A 24,377-nucleotide genomic window follows, 5' to 3' on the forward strand; every position below is an offset into this window, starting at 1 on the left:
GTGGGGGAAGTTGCATTTACATCTTAAGGGTATTGTTCTTGTCTTTGGGACATGTTAATTGCCTAAAATAGATATATAATGGATGAACAGAGGCTACAGGGCCCTTTTGGGAAAAAAAATCTAGGTCAAGGCCAACTAGTTTTACACCAAATGGCTTCCTCATGTGCTCCAATATATCCTATTGCTTGCCATTTATTTATCATTTTCCCCCTTTTGATGTATAATCTTTTGATAGAAAACATTGATGATCAAAATATTGTCCCTCAGAGTCAGGGTGGTTGCTGCATGCCCTGGGTCTATCACGTCCCTCGGTGCCAGGATTTTATCTCATCTATTTGCCCAGTTATTCACGTTGGGTGGAATTAGTCGGATATTGTGGACAAGCAAAGAGGTATATATATATAAACAGAGGAAGCATTTCATGGGTTTTGGATTAATTTTAGGTTGTTGAACAAACATTGTGTATGTGCTTTTTTTTTAATATATATAGCCCCTTATGCTACATTGTGCACAATTATAGAACAAGTACGGTAACAATGATAATAATTAAACATTTTTTTAAAAGATTAGTTTAAAATGAGTTTTTGGGCATAGTCCTTATCAGAAAAGTAAATTTGTCCAGGGTTATAAGATTGATCTGCCATCTCAAGTCACCGAGCCACCATTACTCTAGTTTGCATGCCAGTCTTACAACACTAGGTAAAGAAAACAACAGTTTGAATATAATCATTAGTACAAGAATTCCAAGAAGTAATAGAAATAGGAATTGCAATCCAGATCTAAAAAGGGAACCAATACCAGAAGGGAGCCAACCAAACAAATCAAGGCTGGGTGTAGGATCACTTAAGGCATTCACCTGTTTTTCCATGTGCTTTAGTAGAGGTGACACATTGGAAGACTCGTCAGGTATAAACACACAGCATTCAGTTTGAATGACCACACATGTACCACCTTGGGTTGCTGTAAGAATATCTAAGGCCATTCTATTTTGAAGGACAGCTTTTCTCATTAAAGACATTTCAGTATTTAAGAAAGCTATTCTCTCCTGACTATCGTTAAGGGCTTGTTGAGTAAATTTTGTCAGAGCCTCTATATGTGATATGACATCTTCCAGCCCCAAGGAAGGAGCAAATATAGCTACTAGGTGGTCATACAAGTGTAAAACTGAATGAGCCCATCTGGCCTTAAGGAGAGGCAGATTGGCAACAGATGTTAGCTCTGGACGAATCTTTCCCTGTATGCAAGAGAAGCCCAGAGTGCAGCGCCCTAGCCATCCTGGTGGCAGCCAAGGTCAGAGGTTTGTTCCACATAACCAGTGAGTTCCATTAGGAGCCATCCAATAGACGCCTGGTCTTCGAGACCAGTCTGTTCCAAACCAATCACTTTTTTATGTATAATAGTATTCTGACATGACTCAGTGGGTATCCAGCCTATCTTTAGAGTGTAATTTGGTAGATTTTGTTTGGAATGATTTCTCTGTAACCAACATAAAGGTGCTGGTATGTTTAAAGATCCATGGCTAGGAGTAAGCCAAACATATCCATCCCAAATTTGTGTGAAACCTTCCATGGTTTTTACTGTAATGTCTGGTTTCTTTTGTTTATCTGCAATTTTTTGGGATAATTGGATGGTTTGAGTAATAGAAAAGAATAATCGTGTCCTGTATTACTAATAGTATGGGCTATTGACCATGTTTCAGGATCATAATTAGTAATATCAGACGAACTGTGAACATTAGAACTAGATCTTTGTATCACAATAAATTGCTTTAGAGCTTTCCAATCTGTACCTCGAAAGGGAAAGACCCACCAAGGGTCTTAGAAAGTGGAAGTTGGCCACATAACCAACAAGTAGACTGATTTTCATGTGTAGCAAAGGAATGTGCTCATTGCAGAAAAACATTGCCATCAGAGGTCCATTCAGATGTAGATTGGAAAAACAAACATAGCATTAGGGAAACCTTAAATGGCATTTTTTTTTTTGTAATCAACAAATGGTTTTGTAATTAGGTTCTAATCTATCTTATAAAGTTGAAGTGTAAAGCATTGGTGTAGGAAAATGGTAAGGCAATCTAGAAATTGATTATTTTAGCAATTACATAAAGCTTAAACACTACAAGGGTTTAAATGAGGAGATATAAGGTTAGGAATACAGGCCTGGTCCAGAGTTTCAGGACAGCTGCCTACAACAGATGTCGTCTTCTTCTCATCCTGATTTGGAGATATTCGTCTTGGTCTGTCAAAGTTGGGTGTCAGAGACTGGAGTTGAAGTCTATTCAGGTGGAGAAGTCTTTTTTAAATGAGAAATGTGAATTCATGAGTTTACGCCTTTTAATTTTGCAGCACATGGATTGGTTAAAAGCACCTGATATGGTCCCTTCCAACGGGGCTGCAAAGAGTCCTTTATCAGGTATCTTTTCCAATAAACAAAATCTCCAGGTTGTAATCCATGATCCTTAAGGTCTTTGTCTCCTGGGAGCTTACTGTGAAAAGAATTAGCTACCAATTTCTCATTTCTCTTAAGAGCCTCAATGAGACCTTGACAATAATGTAAAATATCTCCTTTAAGTAAAGTTGGTTCCTACATTTCTTCTTCTAATTGTATAGATCGTCCAGTTATTATTTCGAAAGGAGACGGTCGATGTTTACCAAAGGATGTAGATCTAAGACTGAGGTGCACTAGTGGAAGAGCTTTTGGCCATGAGGGGTTAAATGCTTCTGAAAGCTTTGCCAACTGAATTTTGATCGAGCTATTAGTTCTTTCCACCGATCCTGAGGATTGGGGATGGTAAGCACAGTGGAAATGCTGCATTATTGGCCAAATACTACATATAGATTTAATTATTTGTCTGGTGAAATGAGTTCCCCGGTCACTATGTAACTCGGTAGGAATTCCCCAAGCAGGAATTATTCTCTCTAATAGTAATTTACCTACTGTTAGAGCCGTTGCTCTTCTGCAAGGAAGGGCCTCAACCCAATGTGAGGACATACAGATTATTACCTAGATATATTTATATCCTTGAGATGGTGGCATTTAGACCAAGTTCAATTGCCATTCCTCAAAGGGTCACTTAGGAGGGGGAAAGTGGCCTTGTGACCCATGAAGTGGTTTCCCTAGATTATACTTTGGGCATATAACACAACGAGTATAAGTTTTATGGGCCACTGTGGGAAAAAATTTCCAAAAGTATTGTTTTTCCCATAAAATCACCTTTTCAGGTGCCCAGTGGGTTAGTTGGTGTATATGCTGGAGCAGGGGCAATTGTGCTCCAACAAGTACCATGGGTTTCCTATTGGGTCCAAACCACATCTGTGAGGGGGTGTCAAAAATTCCCCCTTTTGACTGCCATATGTGTTTTTCTTCTTCCATGGCCACTACTTGGGCCTATAGAAGGAAGTCTTTTACTGGGTTAGCAGAGTTAATAGGAAGCAGCAGGCATTCTCGAGCCTGGGTAGGGAAAGCCTTCAAGGCTGTTTGTTTAGCAGCTGCATCAGCAAGCTGGTTTCCTTTAGCTTCCAAAGTATCAGATTTTGAATGCCCTGGCATTTTAATAATCGCTAGTTGTCTCGGTAGCTGTATAGAACATAATAATTCTGCAACCTGTTTCCCCTTCTTTATAGGCTGATCTGAAGAGGTTAAAAACCCTCGTTGTTTCCACAGCATTCCAAAGTCATGTGCTGCTCCGAAAGGATAACGACTGTCAGTGTCGATATTTGCTACCTGTTCTCTGGCCAATTGACAAGCTCAAGTTAAAGCAATTAACTCGGCTTGCTGTGCTGACTTTATCTCTGGTAAGTAAAAACTCTCGATTACGTCTATTGAGGACATTACTGCATATCCAGCTTCGATAACATCCTTGTTCATCCTTTGAGTAAGATCCATCTGTAAACCAAATTAGATCAGCATTATCAATGGGAGTTTCTTGCAAATCATTCCTAGGAGTAAGTAGGTAATTAGTTAATAAATGTAGTCGTGGGCATCTTCTTCTTGTGATGCTAGAAGTAAAGTTGCAGGGATAAGATTATTACACAGGGCTAAGGTAATATTAGGAGCAGAGAGCAACAGAACTTCACAGGAGGCTAGTCGGCTGACAGAGTAATGCTGAGTGTGATGAGAATTTAGGAGAGATTTGACTGAGTGAGGAACATAGATAGTCAAAGGAGACCCCCATCAGCATTTCTTCACTGGTCTTGCATAAGAACGCTGCTACTGAAATGGCTCTCATACAAGGCGGAAGCCCTTTTGCCACTGAGTCTAACTGCTGACTATAATAACCTATAGGTCGATGTCGACCTTCATGTTTTTGACTTAAGATACCTAAGGGATTTCCTCTATCTTCATGTATGAAGAGGAAAAATGGCAAGCTGTAATTAGGATTTCCTAAAGCTGGTACTTGGGCCAAAACAGACTTTAAGGTAGTTGCTGCCTTCTCTCCTTCTGGTGTCCATACAATTAAATCAGGCTGGTCAGACTTTAGTAATGTATATAAGGGCTGGGCAATAAGTGAAAAGTTAGGTACCCAGTTCCTGCAATATCCAGTTAGTCCTAGGAATCCTCTTAACTTTGTCTTAGGGAGAGAAAAAACCAGGATTCCTTTAATCATTTCAGAATCAATCAACAGTCCATCCTTAGATATCAAGTGTCCTAGATATTTTACAACAGGCAGGCAAAAAATGTAATTTGTCCTTGGACAATTTATGCCCCTTAGATGCTAGCTGTTGCAACAGATAAATTGTGTCCTTCTGAGAATCCAACTTAGTGTTTGAATGCAAGAGAAATCATCCACATATTGAATTAAAGTGGAGTCATTAGGGAATTCTATATTCACTAAGTCAGCCTTGAGTATCTGGGAAAAATAAGTGGGCGTCTCAGTATAGCCCTGTGGCATCACTGTCCAGGTATACTGGCGATCTTCTCACGTGAAGGCAAAAAGATATTGACTATTCTTTTCCACGGGAATGCTGAAGAAGGCACTGCCCAAATCAGTGACTGAGAAATAGCAGCTGTTATTTGGAATGGCCGAGAGCAAAGTGTGTGGGTTAGGAACCACAGGATGTTGGGGAATCACGATGTTCTTTATAGGTCTCGGATCTTGAAAAAATCTCCCGCCTTTCCCATTAGACCTTTTTACAGGTAAGATAGGTGTATTACAGGGACTAGTACAAGGAATTATGTCTCTTTTCAAGAAATTCCTGAACGATAGGGCTTATCCCATTTAATGCCTCTGGTCTAAGTGGATATTGCCGAATATTAGATAAAGGCTTAGAGTTGTCGAAGTCACCTTAATAGGAGTGGCTGATTTAATTTTCCCAATATCTGAAGAGGATGATGACCATAATTCTCTAGGCACTTGTAATAACAGGTCATCAGTTTTCTCTTCTATTTGAGTCATTGATTTCACAATCATCAACATTTCAGCAATTACAGTCTGGTCAGCACCCCGATTTTCTGAATCTAGAAGCATTTCACCCTTTTGTGAAAAGGACGTTGTATGCTTCTAGAAGATCTCGTCCAATCAAATGAATTGGAGCACATTTAACCAGGAGAAACACATTTTTTCCTGTGATGGTTCTTAATTGAAAAATTACTGGTTCTGATTTAAAAACCTGCATTGGAAAATTCGAAACCCTTACCAATTGAACTATCTGTTTACTCCGAGGGAGAGGACAACGAATAAGGGTAGGGTTGAGGACAGATAAGGTAGCCCCGGCATCTACAAGGACCTTTAAAGTTTCCCCTCCAATAGTTATCTCAATTTCCCCTATGGCATTTGTGAGGAGGAGGGGAAATACCCTCTCGTAATCTTCTGAGCAGCCCTAGTCCTGTTTATTCTTGTCACCCCCTAAATCCCATTTGAGTTTATGGCAGTCTTGTTTGAAATGACCAGGTTTTTTGCAATAGTAACAGAAACGGTGATTTCGTTTCTGGTTAGATTTTTTTTTTTAATTTTTTGTTTATTGCAGTAACATTGGTTTATGACATTGTAAAAATTTCAGGTGTACATCATTGTACTTCTATTTCTGCATAGATTACATCATGTTCACCACCAAAATACTAATTACAACCCATCACCACACACATGTACCAAATTATCCCTTTCACCCTCCTCCCTCCCCCCTTCCCCTCTGGTAACCACCACTCCAATCTCTGTCCCTATGTGTTTGTTTATTGTTGTTATTATCTACTACTTAATGAAGGAAATCATACGGTATTTGACCTTCTCCCTCTGACTTATTTCACTTTGCATAATACCCTCAAGGATGGCGTTTGTTGGGCCACGAAGCTGTTGTAGCTGTATACTCATAAACTTAGTGGCCTTTTTTTTTCTGGAAGGTTTTAGATAGTTTATGTGTAATAGTGACAAGAGCCTATTAAAGTCCAATCCAGTTCATGTCTCTTAACTAACATTGCTAATTCCTCATCTAATCCTTCGAAGGAAATTAAATTGAAAACTGGATCATTTTATTGATCCTCAAAACATTCAGGAGCCATCCCAGAGTGCTGTTTGAAGGTTTTCTCAAGCCTTTCAAAATAATCAAAGATAGATTCCTCGGGTCTATGCTTACATTGATGGACTTTAGGCCAATCTATCTTCCTGGGAAAAACTACTGGAATGGCTTTGTGTAAGTTTTGAGCGATATCCCTACACTCTTTAAGGTCATGAGGCTCATGCCTATGGAAATCCTCCAGGGGGTCTCCAATCTGCCTCTTTTATCCATTCATTTGCTTTGTTCTCAGACACCAGCAAATGCACAAGCTGATATAAATCTGAATGTCCTGTGCATATGTTCTAACAATAAAATTAAATTCTTGAGCAAACCCTAAAAGATATTGCAAAGGGTCTGGGAAGTCCTTCATCAAATTCTTAAATTCACTTCTAGTCCAACAAGTATACACAAGAGCAGGCTCACCTCACCCAGTAACAGGTTTCTCCTTAGAGGGAGCCACTATAACTTTAGGACTTTCAGTATCTGCTCCCTGAGAGTTACTCCTTGTTTTCTCTAGGGGTGGAGGAGGAGGGGAAGGTTAAGGAGGAGGAGGAGGTGAAGGAGGAGGAGGAGGTGAGGGAGGAGGAGGAGGTGTGGGAGGAGGAGGAGGTGAGGGAGGAAGAGGAGGTAAGGGAGGAGGAGGAGGTGAGGGAGGAAGTGTTGAGAGAAGATGAGTTAAAGTGGATAGGTCAGGGTACGGAAGCTCAGAAAGGAAAGGATACACGGGTGCTGAGGGAGAAGATGAGCTCTGAGGTGCTGAAAGCGGCGGCGGTGGAGGAGATAGAGGAGGTGAAGGGGGTGGACAGCTTCTGACTTCTCTCTCTTTAATTCAGAAATGGTCTCAGTCAGTTTATGGTTAGTCTCCTTTAAAGAAGTCATTTTATCATTATTACTCTTTGAAGCCTCTAAATGCCAATCGTAATAAGCTTCCCCTTATTTTGTTTTGGTTTTATTGCAGGCTTTTTCAACCTGTGTGTGCAAATACAGTAGTTTTCAGAAGTCAAACGTTCCCAATTTTGGCCATTTACGACCTGTCATCCTTAGTTAACCTTTCCCATTTAGTTAAATACTTGCAAGGATTGTTTCCGTATGCATTATACGTGAAACCAGCGGAAGTCCCCGTGGGGGGTTGTCCATCTGGAAGCCAGCAGACTTTTGAAGCATGGTTTCCCATTTTTAGTTCTGTTTTTTTCTTTGTTTTTTTATAAAGTCTGAACAACTTCTAGGAACTGTGTAGTGGGTCACAAGTGTGCTGCTTTGAGTGTTATTCTCTAAAGGAATGTCGTAATCACTCTCTTACATGTCTCTATTTCTCCCGCTGGCAGTCTAGGACCACCGAGGGGGTTCAGAGTGCGGGTGACAAACCCTCATGTGCCAGTCCCCGGACGAAGCTATAATTAATTAACGTGAATGATAATGGAACGCCCTATAGGACCGCTATACATCGTGAGGTTCACCTCTGACACTCCTACTGAGGATTTTCTTTCACCTGTAAAACGCCTTTTCAACCGGCAGGAGCCATGTCTCTTTTCTTCATAGGTGAACAAGTTCAGACTCTCATTTCTTTATCAAGCAGTTTTGTTCAGACCTTATAAACATAATTCTTTCCAATTTTAAAGCCAAATTAAAAGGACAACCAATTCAGTTTACTCCAAGCTTCCCCTAAGGTCCCTTGGCCTAGGAAATTCCCCCTAGGTTTTTCTCCACCTAGGAAATGTACCGGTACCCTTCAAAGCCTCTAGTCTCAAGACCTTAAAACAGCTCATATAAACTCCTGGACCATCAACTTATTTTTTTTTTTATTATTTTTTTTGTGTGTGAGGAAGATCAGCCCTGAGCTAACTTCTGATGCCAATCTTCCTCGTTTTGCTGAGGAAGATTGGCCTTGGATTAAAATCTGTGCCCAACTTCCTCTACTTTATATGGGATGCTACCACAGCATGGTTTGACAAATGGTATGTCGGTGCACACCAGGATCCAAACCTGTCAACCCGGGGCTGCCGCAGTGGAGCGTGCGCACTTAACCACTGTGCCACAGGGGTGGCCCCTCTCTTTATTTCTAAAGCTGAAATGTCTAAATCATTCTCTGGGCTAGTTGGAGTTTCCATAAAATGAAAATGTAAATTCCAGGAAAATCCTTAACTTTCCAGAATAATCCTTAATATAGTATGGTAAACACCTTTGCAAAATGTCACTGATTTTCAATGTCAGTGCCTCCACAAGGGCATCCTTGCATTGTCTTCCCTCCAACCACCTCTCACTTTGCCCCTCCCCAGGCTGATGGGCTCAAAGTGTTTACTGAGCAGTAAGAATGATCAGAGTCTGAAGGAGACTTCAAGGATGACTAAGCCATGTTTTCTGACCCCAACCATCACTCTCCATCTCTCCTTTAACTTCTATTTTTCTTATTCTGGTTTCTATTTTAGTTGTTTACTTGTCTTGTGAATTGTTGTTTAGTGGTTTATAATTACCATGTAAATTCATATTACTTTTTGCCTTAGAGTTTAGAAAGAACTTACGTTAAACAAGGTGTTTTTCCCAGGCCTTTGATGTCTCTAATACCTTCCAATGCAATTCAAGTGGCTTCTTGTTTTTACTTCTCCATCATTATTCCTTCAGAATTATGTTCACCCAACACTTTTGATCTGACTAATGCTGCTTTACTCTTTAAACTTTTCTATGCCAAGACTCACATGAGAAAGCCCTCAAGCACCATCAGGAGGAGGAAGTCAAGAAGGCGGCACAGGCAGACTCTGAACTCACCTCCTCCCGCAGACACAGCCAATTTGCAACTACTCGTGGAAAAATTACCACTGAGACAGAACTGAAAACTGGATAAGAGGAACCCCTGCAACAACGGACAATCCTAACTGAGGTAGACGAGGAAGAAACTCCCTTCTGGAGAGGAAAAATGCCACCTTCACAAGCTGCAGTGCCTCATGGCCACCCAGGAGTCACCCAAAGGTACGCAGCCCTCCCTGGAGGAGCAGGGCCCTGAGCCGGGAAGCACCCCCGCTGTGGGCATGTTGTGGACCCAGTACCATCGAGACGAGTGGCAGAATAACTGACTATGCCTGTTACTAAAACATTAGGGAGTACCCCCAGAAAAGCTGGTTCACAAACAAATTAGAAACCGGTTCTTAAAGGGCCCATGCACAAACTCACCCGTTTCAGAAAGCAACCAAAAATCACCAGAAAGAAAGGTGTACAGTGCTTTGGTGAAAAGAGATTCCCCTAATAGGCCCTGTGTGCATCTCGGTGAGAGGTGAGACCTCTCCAGGGACTGGGACATTGGTGGCGAATATTGTTGTGGCCTGGTGTGGGCGTGTTGACATAGACGCCATTGCAGTTCTCCCTGAGGTCTCCTAGCCCAGGGTCTGTCCCACCCGCTAGAGCACCAATTTAATGCAGCTCAGCCAGGGCAGGCAGCCCACCCTAGAGACTGGCCCCACTCAACAACAAGCCCTCAGGCAACTTGTGGGCCTGCATAGATTGGTGACTATATTCTCTGAGGCCTGTCAACTGAGACAACTTCATTGGGGCAGGGCGTGCACAAGGAGCAGGTGGAGAGTGTGGGGCAGTGGTGGAGTGTGTGGGGTTCCCACCGTGGAGAGACTGGGTCCGCTTTGGGAGGTTGGGGCACACACACGGGGCAGGACTGTGTTGACGGTGTGTGTGGACCTGTGGGCGGCAAGGCTTGTCAGCTGCAGAAGACTTGTGCTTCTCAAAGACCCACAGAGGGGGTTTGCCCCACCTTCCAAAGCCTGAAACAATTGAGTGCTCCCATGCCTGAGGCCCGCCCCACCCAGCTGCAATCCTCAGAGAGCTGACAAGAGACCCAAAGGTTGTAGGCTTATAGCAATTGTAAGGCCCTGAGCCTAACAACCTGCCACGCTGGGGGCCTACTCACTTAAAAGAAATACTGCAACACAAATGTGGTGTTAGAACTTGCAGCCAACAGTGCTGGGGCTCCCCACACCTCATAAAGAGACTGAAGGACCCACAACAACTACAAGCAGCTGAGCATTACAACAGCTGGCCAGGAGCATAACTCAGCCTCCCTGGGTGCCTACAGGGAGAGCAAACAAGCCACAACAGAAGGACATGCGTAGCCCACATAGTGGTCACCGCTGGAAAATTGAGAACTGAGGGAAGCACACTGCAGGCCTCCTAAGCCATCACTTACATAAGGTCAGCTATCCAAGAGCAGGAGACGTAGCTGACCTACCTAATATGTAGACACAAACACAGGGAAAGAGGCAAAATGAGGAGGCAAAGGAATACATTCCAAGTAAGGGAACAGGACAAAACTCCAGAAAAGGAACTAAGTGAAATGGAAATGAGCAACGTACCCGACAGAGAGGTCAAACAAAGAGTGTTAAGGATGCTCACTGATCTGGGGAGAAGAATAGATGAACTCAGTGAGAATGCCAGCTAAGAAATGGAAGATATAAAAAGAACCAATCAGAAATGAAGAATACAATACTGGAAATGAAAAATTCACTAGAGGAACTCAAAAGCAGAGTAGAGGATACAGAAGAATGAATCTGTGAGATAGACAAAAGACTAGAAGACATTACCCAAGCTGAACAGGTAAAAGAGAAAAGAGTTAATAAGAGTGAAGACAGTCTAAGGGACCTCTGCGATACCATCAAGCACACTAACGTCTGTGTGATGGGTGTCTCGGAAGGAGAAGAGCGAGAAAAAGGGGCAGAGAATCTATTTCAAGAAATAATAGATGAAAACTTCCCTAACCTAAGGGACAAAACAGACATCCAAGTACAGGAAGCACAGAGAGCTCCAAACACGATAAACCCAAAGAGGCCCACACCAAGACACATCATAATCAAAATGTCCAGAATTAAAGATAAAGAGAGAATTCTAAAAGCAGCAAGAGAAAGACAAGTTACATACAAAGGAAACCCCATAAGGCTATCAACTGAATTCTCAGCAGAAACCTTACAGGCTAGAAGAGAATGGCATGATATTTAAAGTGCTAAAAAGGAAAAAACTTACAGCCAAGAATACTCTACCCAACAAGGTTATCATTCAAAATGGAAGGCAAGATCAAAAATTTCCCAGACAAGCAAAAATTAAAGGAGTTTATCACCAAGAAACCAGTGCTACATGAAAAGTTAAAGGGACTGATTTAAGGGGAAAAGAGAAGAAAACAAATAGGAAAAATTATTTATTTCCATGATAAGAGGGTAATGGATACAAATGCAGAAAAAAGAGGTTAGATATGATATCAAAAACATAAAAGGAGGGAGGAGGGGAGTTAAAGAGTAGAGCTTTCAGACAGAGGTCAAACTAAAGAGACCATCAATTCTGTATAGAAGAAGAAAGGAACAGAGAAGGACTACTAAAACACTGAGAAAAAAAGTTAAAAAATACCAGTAAGTACATACTTTTCAATAGCTACTTTAAACGTCAATGGACTAAATGCTCCAATTAAAAGGCACAGGGTGGCTGACTGGATAGAAAAACAAGACCCATATATATGCTGCATACAAGAGACACATTTCAGACGTAAAGTCACTCACAAACTGAAAGTGAAGGGATGGAAAAAGATACTCCATGCAAATGGCAATGAAAAGAAAGCTGGGGTAGCAGTACTCATATCAGACAAAATAGACTTTAAAACAAAAACTGTAAAAAGAGACAAAGAAGGGCATTACATAATGATCAAGTGAACAATCCAACAAGAGGATATAACACTTGTAAATATCTACGTACCCAATGTAGGTGCACCTAAATATATAAAGCAATTATTAACAGACATAAAAGGAGAAATAGACAGTAACACAATAATTGTAGGGGATTTTAACACTCCACTTACACCAACAGATAGATCATCCAAACAGAAGATCAATGAGGAAACATTGGCCTTAAATGATACACTAGAACAGATGGACCTAGTAGATATACACAGAGCATTCCATCCAAAAACCGAAGAATACACGTTCTTTTCAAATGCACATGGAACATTCTCCAGGATTGATCACATATTAGGCCACAAACAAGTCTCCATAAATTTAAGAAGATTGAAATAATACCAAGCATCTTTTCTGACCACAACGGTATGAAACTAGAAACCAACTATAGGAAGAAACTCAGAAAAGCCACAAATACGTGGAGATTAAAGAAAATGGTACTGAACAACGACTGGGTCAATGAAGAAATCAAAGAAGAAATAAAAAAATACCTGGAGACAAATGAAAATGAAAATACAACATACCAGAATTTATGGTATACAGCAAAAGCAGTTCTGAGAGGGATGTTTATAGTAATACAGGCCTATCTCAACAAACAAGAAAAATCTCAAATAAACAATATAACAATGCACCTAAAGGAACTGGAAAAAGAAGAACAAACACAGCCCAAAATCAGTAGAAGAAAGGAAATAATAAAAATCAGAGCAGAAATAAATGAAGTGGAGACCCAAAAAATCAATAGAAAACATCAATAAAACCAAGAGTTGGTTCTTTGAAAAGATAAACAAAATTGACGAATCTTTAGCTAGACTCATCAAGAAAAAAGGAGAGAAGGCACAAATAAGTAAAATCAGAAATGAAAGAGGAGAAATTACAACAGACACCTCAGAAATACCAAAGATTATAAGAGAATACTATGAAAAGCTATATGCCAACCAATTCGACAATCTGGAAGAAATGGATAAATTCCTAGAAGCATACAACCTTCCAAAACTGAATCAAGAAGAAGTAGAGAATTTGAATAGACCTATCACCAGTAAGGAGATTGAAACAGTAATCAAAAACCTCCCCAAAAATAAAAGTCCAGGACCAGGTGGCTTCCCTGGTGAATTCTACCAAACATTCAAAGAAGACTTAATACCTATCCTTCTCAAACTCTTCCAAAAATTTGATAAGGGGGAGAAGCTCCCTAACTCATTCTACGAAGCCGACATTACCCTGATACCAAAACCAGACGAGGACAACACAAAAAAAGAAAATTACAGGCCAATATCACTGATGAACATCGATGCAAAAATCCTCAACAAAATACTAGCAAATCGCATACAACAATACGTTAAAAAGATTATACACCACGATCAAGTGGGATTTATTCCAGGTATGCAGGGATGGTTTAACATTTGCAAATCAATCAACGTGATACACCAAATTAATATAATGAAGAATAAAAATCACATGATCATCTCAATTGATGCAGAGAAAGCATTTGACAAGATACAGCATCCATTTATGATAAAAACTTTGAATAAAATGGGTATAGAAGGAAAGTACCTCAACATAATAAAGACCATATATGACAAACCCACAGCTAATATCATCCTCAATGGTGAAAAACTGAAAGCTATCCCTCTAAGAACAGAAACCAGACAAAGATGCCCACTCTCACCACTCCTATTTAACATAGTACTGAAAGTCCTAGCCAGAGCAATCAGGCAAGAAAAAGAAATAAAAAGAATCCAAATTGGAAAGGAAGAAGTGGAACTGTCACTACTTGCAGATGACATGATTTTATATATAGAAAAACCTAAAGAATCCACCAGAAAACTTTTAGAAGTAATAAACAAATATGATAAAGTTGCAAGATACAACATCAACCTACAATAATCAGTTGCATTTTTATACACTAACAACGAAGTAGCAGAAAGAGAAATTAAGAATACAACCCCAAGGCTGGCCTGGTGGCGCAAGTGGTTAAGTGCAGGCACTCCGCTGCGGCAGCCCGGAGTTCACCAGTTCAGATCCCAGGTGTGCAATGACGTACCACTTGTAAAGCCATGCTGTGGCAGCATCCCATATAAAGCGGAGCAAGATGGGCATGGATGTTAGCCTAGGGCCAGTTTTCCTCAGCAAAAAAAAAAGGGGGGGAGGATTGGCAGATGTTAGCACAGGGATGATCTCCTCAAAAAAAAAAAAAAGAATACAACCCCATTTACAAATGCAACAAAAAGAATAGAATAACTTTTACAATTGCAACAAAAAGAGTAGAATACCTAGGAATAAACTTAACCAAAGAGGTGAAAGAGCTGTACACGGAAAACTGTAAAACATTGCTGAAAGAAATTGAAGAAGACAAAAAGAAATGGAAAGATATTCCGTCCTCTTGGATTGGAAGAATTAGCATAGTTAAGATGTCCATACTGCCTAAAGCAATCTATAGATTCAATGCAATCCTTATCAAAGTTCCAACAACATTTTTCACAGAAATAGAACAAAGAATCCTAAAATTTATATGGAACAACAAAAGACCCCAAATAGCTAAAGGAATCCTGAGAAAAAAGAGCAAAGCTAGAGGTATCACACTCCTTGATTTCAAAATATACTACAAAGCTATAGTAACCAAAACAGCATGGTACTGGCACAAAAACAGACACACAGATCAATGGAATAGAATCTAAAGCCCAGAAATAAACCTACACATCTATGGACAGCTAATCTTTGACAAAGGAATCAAGAACATACAATGGAGAAAAGAAAGTCTGTTCAACAAATGGTGTTGGGAAAACTGGATAGCCACATGCAAAAAAATGAATGTAGACCCTTACTGTACACCATACATAAAAATTAACTCCAAATGCATTAAAGACTTGAATGTAAGACCTGAAACTATGAAACTTCTAGAAGAAAACATAGGCAGTACACTCTTCAACATTGGTCTTAGCAACATATTTTCAAGCACCATGTCTGACCGGGCAAGAGAAACAATAGAAAAAATAAACAAATGGGACTACATCAAACTAAAAAGCTTCTGCACAACAAAGGAAACCATCAACAAAATGAAAAGACAACCTAACAATTGGGAGAAGATATTTGCAAACCATACATGTGATAAGGGCTTAATCTCCAAAATATATAAAGAACTCATGCATCTCAACAACAAAAAAACTACCAACCCAATTAAAAAATGAGCAAAAGAGCTGAACAGACATTTCTCCAAAGAAGATATACAGATGGCCAACAGACACATGAAAAGATGTTCAAAATCATTAACTATCAGAGAAGTGCAAATTAAAACTACAACGAGATATCTCCTCACGCCCGTCAGAATGGCTATAATTAACAAGACAGGAAACAACATGTGTTGGAGAGGATGTGGAGAGAAGGGAAGTCTCATACACTGTTGGTGGGAGTCCAAACTGGTGCAACCACTATGGTGAACATGATGTAATCTATGCAGAAATAGAAGTATAATGATGTACACCTGAAATTTATACAATGTTATAAACCAATGTTACTGCAATAAACAAATCATTTAAAAAAAAAAAGGCACCATCAACTAGGTGACCCTACATTCCTCACATCTGTTTCCTTGATTTGTTCCTAAATAAAAATGTTTCTTTTTTGTGTGTGTGAGGAAGATCAGCTCTGAGCTAACATCCATGCTAATCCTCCTCTTTTTCTTTGCTGAGGAAGACCAGCTCTGAGCTAACATCTATTGCCAATCCTCCTCCTTTTTTTTTCCCCACAGCCCCACTAGATAGTTGTATGTCATAGTTGCACATACTTCTAGGTGCTATATGTGAGATGCAGCCTCAGCATGGCCAGAGAAGCGGTACGTCAGTGCGCGCCCGAGATCCGAACTCAGGCTGCCAGTAGCGCCACGCGCACACTTAACTGCTAAGCCACGAGGAGGGCCCAAGATGTTTCTGAAACGAATAATAAATTGTACCAAGTGGTCATTGTATAAAAAGCACTATCACAGATACCTTAAAGAGATCAAATGGAAAAGAATATTCAATTCCTCAGATAGGTTTGCAATCAAATGAGGCATTGAGGGGACCAGGGGGCACTGATCAGAGCAGGATCCTTAGAGAAGAGTTTTAAGTCAATTTCAAATGAGGTTAAAACTGGAATGAGATAGTATTTTACCAGTTATCCGATATCACAAGCATTTTTCTGACCTTTGAGAGTTTATTTGCATATAAACTGTATGTGTGTGGTAGGAGAGTGCTGATATTGTTTAATTTCTTTTTATTATTCAGCACTTTGTAATAGATCTGGCTATTCACAATTAATAAAGATCATAATGTGGAGAGACCCAACTTTCAACTGCCTGATATTATCAATTCTTACACAAAGCTAGAGTTTTAAAGATCAAATTTCATTCTAGTTACCTTTCAACTAGTCCATTTATATCAGAAAGATGCTGAGTTTTAGGAAAATACTTCAAAACACAAATTTTATATGTAATTTCAAAAGCAAAAAATGAGTTAAAATTGGGTGGTAACCGATTCTGCTGCTATATATTAAACTTTAACATGGGAGCAGATATTTTTAGAGAATATAATTGATATTTGCCTATTTATATATTGTAGAATGTTAAAGGATTTACAGTTTTAATAGTATTTCAAATACCAGAGAATAAAAAACAGAACTGTTTCAGTTTTATGAAATAGCTTTTTAGACATAGCAGATTTTCAGAGCCTATTACTTGAAAATAAAACAATCAGTTTGTGAGGTTTAAGCCATGTGGTTTTATTTTAAACTTGCTCATTCCATAGGAGCATCACTAAAAGCCCTCCAGGAGTAGCTGACACTCTTTCCCTCTATATGAGCACCAGCTGTGTTTGCTTTAAGCATCAGACTCTCGGGCAACACCATAGCCCTCAATTCCGTTTAGTTGAGAAAAGGTTTTATGTGTCATGTGTTTTTTCTAGGGGTATGGAGCTCCCAGACTTATTAACTACACAGAGAGAGGAAGAGTCAGAACACATTCAATAAACTCTAGTGTGCTCAGGTGAGATGGTAAGTGCCTGAACTCACATCTGAAGAAGAACTTAGAGGATGCTTTCTGACTCTGCTTCATGCCTGACTAAGCAGTCCTGGACACCCCCGTTATGGCCACAGAATAACACAGGCAGCCTTGATGGACCAGAAGTCCTCCTATGTCCATCATTTGTACAGAACAAACTGGCTTAAGACCTCTCATTTCCTGCTGCAGTGGTAATTTACAGAGATACAGAACTGCCATCTAGTGACTAAGAAGAAAACAGCAAGGTGCTTTACATGGAAAATGAAATTGTAAGTTTTTAAAAAAAGAACAGTGAAGCACTAAAGTTGGTAAAGTTGACACAAAGTTGACAGAATGTGGCACACGAAAGTTATAGTAAAACTGGAAAATGTGTAGGTGAAGTAACCAGTTGTTCTCTATGCCTCTAAAATATGACTTGACATTTGACTCATAAATAGTATAATTTAAATATAATAGAATAACTTTGGAAATAAACTTCTCATCTCATCTCATCCAATGTTGTTGGCAGGAGCCGGTATTAAATAGCAAGATGGTGAGTACCCATGTGGAAGCACCATTTTTATCACAGTGGAGAGAATATGAGGCATAAAACCCAACAGACTGATGTTCAGATCTTCCCTTTTACCCTTGATCAATTTTGTAAACATGGTCTTTTTTAAATTTTTTTTTGTGAGGAAGATCAGCCCTGTGCTAACATCTGCCAATCCTCATCTTTTTTTACTGAGGGAGACTGACCCTGGGCTAAAATCCGTGCCCAGCTTCCTCCATTTTATACGGGACGCCACCACAGCATGGCTTGCCAAGCGGTGCATTGGCACGTGCCCAGGATCAGAACCGGTGAGCCCCGGGCTGGTGCAGCGGAATGAGCGCACTTAACTGCTTGTCCCACCAGGCAGGCCCCTAAAAATGGTTTTCTTTATCAGTTAAATATGAATTATAATAGTTACTTTAAAGGATTACTGTAAGAATTGCATGAGGTAATACAGTAAAGGAACCGGTGTAGAGTGATAGTTAATTCTCCTGCCCTGTCTCTCGTCTATGAAACATACACAAATCATCTAAGAATAAAACTCGTCTATACAATAAACTTATGACAAAGAGTCAATGGCTCCAGAAGTAAGGGCCACCATTGTTGAGGGCTTAACCTCAATTGCTTCCAAGTACTGTTAACTCTCAATTAATTTTATGTGTTTTCGGTCTTCCAGACACTTCACTGGCTACAAGGAAAGGAGAAGGTGTGAAATTTAAATTGATCTATTTCACCCTTGAATGGCCTAACTGTAACATCAGGTGTTTTAAATCACCTAGTTCATCAGGTTTTCTGCTTATTACTATATATTTTACCATGGTTCACAGCCCGAGAAAAATAGAAAATCATTATAATTTTACACACATGAATATATATTTTGACTATTACAGCTGGAATCTTAATATATAGAGAAATGTTGTACATGTTTTGTCCTTGTTGATAGTACAGAATACTTTTGCCAAGGTTTTCTTTGGCATTATCATATTTAATGAAAAACTCAGTAATATATGCCCTGGAGATAAGGATTTAGAAAAATCTAACATACTATCCTAGTCATACCTCAAAACAAAAGCTATAAAAATAATAAGAGGATATTTTCAAGGCACTATTTTTCTTAATTATTTCCAATTTTATGTTCCTTTACCTCTTTTTAATCATTCTGTATCTTATTCGCTATTGGCTAATTAACTCACAGTAATTAAATAACCCTCAGCTGAGTCCCCCATGCCTCTTCAAGTGCCCCAGGCTGATGTCGGTCTCATCTCTGACAAAAAGAAGCTGGGAAAACCTGTTTTGTGACGGTATTCTTAAGGATATCTTTACTCTTACAATAATAGCTATATTTTTGAAAGGCACCAGTGGATTATAAAATCAAGTACTCGACCAATGTTGTATCCTCATTTTCCCTCCAGGGGGAGCACAACTTTCATGTGTAATGCAGGGCTGCTGCTTTATTGTTTTTTCCTTTCAAGATATTACTTGTAAAACATGTCGACGTAAATAATCTATAATCAATCTATAAATCAAAATTGGGGTGAGTTTATTATGAGCCAACTTTTGAGGACCATGGCCCAGGGCCTTCTTTCCCTAAAGAAGGAAGGGCACCAAAGAAGTGGAGTGTACAGAGTGGTTATATACCATCAAATGCCATGTATCACATCAGATTGCAATGTCTCTTTCACAATAGCCACAAGATCGCCCTGCCAGATTGCTCTGCCAGAATAGCTATTGATGGACAGAGTGGGGAGGGTGTGGCTGGTGTCAGGTCTGTTGTCTGGAGCTGGGTGGTCACAGGATCAGTGCAGCAGTCAAATCCCAGCCTAGGGAGAAATGCTTATCCTTAAGGAAATGCCAAGGAGGTGGAAGTTGCATCCTTATCTGAAGGGAATTTATTCTTCTCTTTGGGACATGGCAAAGCAGATACACGATGCAGGTGACAGGCCCTTCTGGAAAAACAAACCCAGGCCGAATTAGTTTTACCCCAAATGGCTTCCTCATATGTTCCAATATATCCTATTGCTTGCCATTTATTTATCATTTTCTCCCTTTTGATCTATAATCTTTTGATAAAAAGCATTGGTGATCAAAATATTGTCTTTTGGCCCAGAGTGGTTGCTGCCTGCCCTGGGTCCCTCATGTCCCTCGGTGTCAGGCTTTTGTCTCATTTATTTGCCCAGTTGTCCACCTTGGGGGGAATTAATTGGATATAGTGGACAAGCAAAGAGGTATATATATATACTAATAGAGGAAGCATTTCAAGGGTTTTGGATTAATTTTAGGTTGTTGCACAAACATTGCATATGTGCTTTTTATGACTCCTTGTATTTATGCTCTTCACAATTATAGAACAAGTACAGTAACAATGATAATAATTTAACTTCTTTGAAAAGATTAGTTTAAAATGAGTTCTTAGGCCTAGTCCTTATCAAAAAGGAGGTTTGTCCAAGGTTATAAGATCAATCGACCACCTCAGCTTTCATTACTCCAGCTTACATGACAGTCTTACAGCACTGAGTAAAGAAAACAGCAATTAGTTTAAATATTATGATTATACAAGAATTCCAAGAAATAATAGAAATAGGAATTACAATCCAGATGGAAAAAGGGAACCAATACCAGAAGGGAGCAAACCAAAAAACTCAAGACTGAACACAGGATCTCTTATGGCATTCACCTGCTTTTTCATGTGCTTTGGCAGAGATGACACACTGGAAGACTCGGCAGGTATGAAAACACAGCATTCAGTTTGAATGACTGTACGTGTACCACCTTGAGACGTAGTTAAAATATCTAAGGCCATTCTATTTTGAAGGACAGTCTTTTTATTAAAGACAACTTAGTATTTAATAAGGCAATTCCTGCTTGACTGTCATTAAGGGCTTCTGTATGTGATGTGACATCATTTAGCCCTAAAAAAGGAACAAATATAGCTAGCTGCTCGGTGGTGATACCAGGGGAACACTGAATGAGCCCATCTGGCCTTAAGCAGAGGAATGTTGGCAGCAGTTGTCACTGTGAATCCTTCCCTGCATTTAAGGGAAGATTGGGTGCAGTGTTTTAGCCATCAGGCCAGTAGTCAAGGCCAGAGATTTGTTCTATATAACCATTAAGTTATATTAGGAGCCTCCCGATAAATGCCTGGACTTTAAAACCAGTCTGTTCCAAATCAATCACTTTCCTTAAGTATGATAGTATTCTGAAAATCTTAACTGTAACAATTTGTTGGGGGAAGAGGGAGAATCTCCCTCTGCCCTTTTTCCTTAAGGTTCTTATGGCTGGTCAAATAATTAACAAGACAGGTTAGCAGGAGAAAATAATACCAAGTTTAATAACATGTATACATGGGAGAAACTCAGAAATGAGCAACTCGTCCCACTGTCTAAGCTGCTTGCTTAAGTATTGCAGCTAAAGGCGAGGAGCGTGTTGGGGGTGGGTAGTGGCCTGGGACTTCAGAGGGCAGGAAGACAATTCTTTTCAGGGTCAGCTATAGATAATGTGGTCGGGGAGAGACAGAGTTTTTGATAAAAGAGGCTTGGTGCCTTTCCTATTGTAACCTCTATCCTACATTATCATTACAGCCATCATGATAACAACTCTTTCTTGAAACAGATCTTTTGTTTTAAATTCTTTAGGCAGTTTGGGAGGGGAAACTCAAATATTCTTCCTGAGTTCTGTGAGTCCTTATTGTCTTCAGCTTGAAAGAATCAGCATACCAGAGTGGTGCCTCCTGGGGCAGCTTGCCCTGAGCACCATCAAATTATAAAATAGGTATACAGTTTAAGCATAACAAAGGTTTAAATGAGTGGATTTAAGGTTGAGAATACTGGCCTGGTCCGAAGTCTTGGGGCAGCTGTCTACAACTGATGTTGTCTTGTTCTCATCATAGTGTGTAGATATTTGCTCTCTTCCTATAAGGAGGAAGATACTAAACTTATTAGGCTTACTCAGTATGTTAAACTACATGGGAAGCATTGTCAGACAAGTGATGATAAACCTGCTTAAGTGGTATTTTGTGTGTAAATGTTATTGATATAGGCATTTTAAAATTGTATAACATTACTGAAATTCTGATCTGTCCTGGTTATCAATCATAATTCTGGTTATTATTATTTTAAAGTGTTGTATGTCACAAAATTAACCAAATTTCTTTGTCAATTACCATTTTGAGGTCTTGTTTACAGACTTATTTCTTTGTTCTAATGCTTTTGCAAAATGTTTCAACTTCAGAAAAATTCATGGAAAGGACTGTGACAGTTACATTGGAGTACAGGCTTCTGATAAACTTGCTGATCATAAAATTGAACTGGGTAAGAAATTACAGAAATCTACGGGTCGGCCCTGTGGCTTGGTGGTTAAGTGCGTGCGCTGCGATTCTGGTGGCCCGGGTTCGGATCCCAGGTGCTCATCGAGGCACCACTTCTCCATCCATCCTGAGGCTGAGTCCCACATACAGCAACTAGAAGGATGTGCAGCTATGACATACAACTATCTACTGGGGCTTTGGGGGGAAAAAATAAAATAAATAAAATCTTAAAAAAAAAAAAGAAATTACAGAAATCTGATGGAGAAACTGATGACTTCATGAAGCCACTAACAAAAAGATTGGGATCAAAAATGGATTACACAGGACTGAATGAACTGATAAGGATGATTATAATTTTTATGATTTTTCATTTGAAGTATTGCTGAATTTTTAATATTTTGTTTTTTTCAGATTTAAGGAAAACTTTTTCTCTTTTCTCCTGAGCTAGCTATAACTTACAGAAATTTGGTAAATGATACTTTTGTAAACAATATTAAAATCTTTCTCTTTTTCTCTCTACCTGATCCCTCCAGAATTTAAAAACTCTTAGTAAGTGAGTATTGTTGTTTTCGTGGCAATAGTTATTTGCATAATTCAATAAGAATCTGTTCTCCTTATAACAGGACACAATTGGAAACTCTGGTTATATTACCAAGGTTGTGACTGGAACATCATATTTGCGATATAGCCATAAAGATTTGAGGAATGAAGATTGGACATTATGGAATAAAGCCATGTAGAAATATTGGCCTGGTGCCTTATGTTCAATGTTCCAAGCAGCATTTACTGGATAAGTAAAGAATGTCACTTATCTAGAAGGTACAAGGAACTTTGAAATATTTTGGGGGAACCTCAGAAGAGAGGAATTCACCCAAATCTGTAGGTATTGCAGGCGAAGTCTGATGACAAAATCCTTGGCTTGGCTTTCCTGGTCTAGAGAGGCCTTTAAAGTTCAATCTGAGATTCCTTATAAAAAGTTCCAGCAAAGCAAATTTAAAAGAGCTTGTATGATCAATTGCTATTATTGATGTACTTATGTAAATAATTGGGCCAACTTTATTGGAACTAGACTTATTTTACAAACTAGTTAGTCTAAATTTGGCTATCTTTGATAAAAATGAGGGTGATTTTAGAAAGAAAAATTATATTTCAGTAAAAACTACAGTGTATATTTGCGGATATTAGATTCAAGTTTTGTTAATTGTCTTTTGAGGTTTTGTTTTATATCTATTTACTGGACTGGATCCTGATTTCTTCTAGTCTCCCAAAATATCTGGCTACAGATCTCCAAACTAATGTTTTTCATTTTTTCCATCATTTTCATTTGGAATCACTGAGAATTAAACCTGCCCTTTTTCCTGAAGCCTTACAAACTGAAGCCAATGGACTTGATATAAATTTGAGAGATGACCTGACGACATCATCAGAGACATTTTAAACTACTAAAGATGCTTTAATGCTGACATCTAAAAATTTTCTTAACTGGCTGTCCTGTAAACTCAGAAACTGCTTTACAACTTGCTCCAACCATTAACCTTGTTTTTCTTTTGTTTACATAGAAATGCTTCTATTAAATACTTGATTGTTTGCTTCCACAATATAGGTGTAACCTTTAGAGCCCACCTGCATCACCATCTTCTAAAATGAACTTAATTGAACTGATCTATTATCAAGACTAAGAAATATGTTCAGTGAGATGAAACAATCTACTAACTCAGCTTCTGGACTATGAAACTTCTTTAAGTTTCAAAAGGACTGTGAAAATTTTAATTTCAAAGGCGGGACTGTGGGAGATCAAGATTTGGCCACCCTGAAATACATCACTTTACCTTGATTGTTTTCTCTGAGGGACATTTGACCTCCCCCACTAATTGCCTAAAGAATTTGACATGGTGGCTCCTTCCAGGAACAGATCTTCTATCAAGATGGCTGTAATGATAATGTAAAATAGATCTTACAATGGGAGGAGCACCAAGCCCTTTTATCAAAAATCTCTATCTCTCCCTGACCACATTATCTATAGATGACCTTGAAAAGAATTGTCTTCTTGCGTTCTGAAGTCCCAGACTACTACGAACCTCCAACACCTTCCTCACCTTTAGCTACCATACTTAAGCAAGCAGCTTAGACAGAGGGACAAGTTTCTCATTTCTGAGTTTCTCCCATGTATACATGTTATTAAACTTGGTATTATTTTCTCCTGCTAACCTGTCTTGTTAATTATTTGGCCAGCCATAAGAACCTTAAGAGAAAGGGCAGAGGGGGATTTTCCCTGTCTCCCCACAGTACTATGGGTTTTTTTACTGGGTGCAAG

The 24,377-nt window shown here is 39.3% G+C and overlaps 1 long non-coding RNA gene across 1 annotated transcript in view; it reads left to right on the forward strand.

Moving 5' to 3' along the window:
- The window catches only part of LOC131401825 (uncharacterized), a 254,153-nt gene extending 236,852 nt beyond the window's left edge, over positions 1-17,301 (forward strand). Inside the window, exon 3 of the long non-coding RNA XR_009218018.1 lies at positions 17,137-17,301. This is a non-coding gene — a long non-coding RNA (uncharacterized LOC131401825). The remainder of the gene's footprint in view (positions 1-17,136) is intronic.
- Positions 17,302-24,377: the final 7,076 nt, after the last annotated feature.

Source organism: Diceros bicornis, assembly GCF_020826845.1.
Source record: "Diceros bicornis minor isolate mBicDic1 chromosome 20 unlocalized genomic scaffold, mDicBic1.mat.cur SUPER_20_unloc_1, whole genome shotgun sequence".
Classification (NCBI taxonomy): Eukaryota; Metazoa; Chordata; class Mammalia; order Perissodactyla; family Rhinocerotidae; genus Diceros; species Diceros bicornis.